Raw genomic sequence first — 2,314 nt, forward strand, 5'->3', positions numbered from 1 at the left:
CCTGGGAGCTATCCCTGTGCTCTTCAGCTCAAGGTGAGCGCTGTACCACTCGAGACACAGCTCCACTTCCAGTTTTCTAGTGGTTTATTTGAGATAAGAGTACCACAGACTTTCCTTCCCAGGCTGGCTTTGAACCATGATCCTCAGATCTCAGTCACCTGTGTAGCTAGGATTATAGGCATGAGCCACCAGTGCCCGGCAGCACCAATATTTTACTGTAAAAATTCATGGATTCCGTGGAATTCTTCCAAGTGAATTTCCTGCCTTGGATGTAAAAATGTATTCAATAGTTTTTGTATACATGTATAATAATTTCTTCAGAGTTTGTGATTTTTTAATCAGAAATAATTTTAATTTACCTGTTGAAATGAGTAGTACAGAAACTAAAATATTTCTGATGATTGTCTGAAAAAGTATATTTTAAAATATTCTATATTCTATGTTTGCATAATGTTCATAATTTATTTTCTCCTAGATATACTTTGAATTCTACATTATTATATAATATATAGGTTCATTAATGTGTGCTTTCTGATTGCATTCCATATAGAACAGTTTGATTCCTTTTTTTCTAGGTCTTAATATTATTTTTCTTTGGGATAAAATGTCAGTGTTGTCTAATTTGAAAAGTTTTGTAAAGTTTATGCTATGTAAACGCCTTTCTGAGGTGAAGATTTAATACACTGATGTCAAACTAAATTTAATAATATGAATTACGTGTATTGTTACACTTGTAATTTTGTAATCAACTTTTTAATAACTGTTTTTCATTTCTTGCATCTGAAGAATGAAAAATATGGAATACTTCTCAAATTTTCATATTATCCTTGTGCAAGTGCCATGTTAATCTCTGTATTGTAATTTGAGTATACGTGCTGCTGAAGCATGTAATATCCTCTAAATTTAAGTAGTTAATGATGCAATCTTTATACAGGCTTATTTCTATGGGTGCCTGCTTGTAAGAAGGAAACCTTATTGTTCCTAACAATGCTATCGATCTTATTTCCCTTAAATTCTGTGAATAGTGGAAAAAAATTATATTGATCAGTCGATTGCTCACATTTGCAAAATTTTTTTGTCAATGACTATATTAAGTCTTTTTATTTGGTATTTGATCGTACTCTTAATTATTTATAGATAGGTCCAAAGGTGATGGCTTTTTCAAGTACTTATTTATCCAACTGAATTAGCTTTGTGGACCTAATGGATTCAAAGTAAACATTGCTTAAGAGCTACTTATAAACTTCTTCAGCTGACAATTTCCCAAATGAGGTGTTACTGGAACAAATGTCTACCTGAGCCTTTACCCTTCTTCCATGTGGGAACAGACCAACTAGAATATCTGACCCTGACAGCAAAGATTTTCTTACTAGAACAAAACTAATCTTGGTTACAAGCGATCATAGAGAGATGAACAGTTCAAATAGAACTGTTCAGAGTAGAAGGTATTTTATCAAAATATAATTGTTTATTATACCTTCCATTTCAAAAGTAGCTAATGCCAAGAAGGTGGAAAAATTGTTCGTATGCATGATTACTTTTTGTTCTGGCCTGTCTACGATCCAACCAGGCAGGAAATTACACTACTGCCTTTTTATAACCAAATATTTTCAGAGTTGCAGGAGAAGTGCATATGTTTCTCCTCGTTATTAGGCATTAAATTGATAATGTTTTAATCACAGAGTTTCCTCTTTCCTCCATGCTGTAAATCTACAAATGGTAAAACTTTAGGTCTAACTCTATCAAACACTGAGGTAGAGATAATGGACTAATACTTTAAAACAGAGTTGCCTTTGATACAGTAACTACAACAGAAAAATACAAAATGTGTGCCTTTTACTTATATATAGTCGTACATTTTATATTTATATGTGCTGATTTTATATTTCACACAATGAAACTTACTAGAATTAGTTGATGATTTGACAAATAAATTGATATTTATTTTTTTCCAATAAATAGAATTGGAATATAAATAATTAGGTTTAAAATATATATTAGACTATAAAAAGTATCAATGCAAGGTTTTTAGTATAAACTTGTGATACATTATAACTGTTCTTTGCCTTCTGAATCCACATGGTAATAAAACAATGTTTTCCTCTAATCTGTAATGGATTTTACTCTGCTGCTCTGTTTATTGTTTTAACTCGCCTGTCCCAAATTGTTTTTCTCCATATTTCTGAAGCATTCCTACTGATTATTCCCAAATTTTGCTAAGATGTCTAAAAAATATTATTTTTCTTCAGTACCCATGGGTCCTAGGATCCCAGGTCCCAGTTACCTGCATCATCAGATAACAGGGGCAAGACTT

At 32.0% G+C, this 2,314-nt stretch overlaps 1 pseudogene; it reads right to left on the reverse strand.

The window, feature by feature from the left end:
* Positions 1-790: 790 nt before the first annotated feature.
* Positions 791-887, reverse strand: LOC122125958 (annotated as a pseudogene).
* Positions 888-2,314: the final 1,427 nt, after the last annotated feature.

The sequence above is a fragment of the Dipodomys spectabilis genome, unplaced genomic scaffold (genome assembly GCF_019054845.1).
Source record: "Dipodomys spectabilis isolate Male_0828 unplaced genomic scaffold, ASM1905484v1 ptg000268l, whole genome shotgun sequence".
NCBI lineage: Eukaryota > Metazoa > Chordata > Mammalia > Rodentia > Heteromyidae > Dipodomys > Dipodomys spectabilis.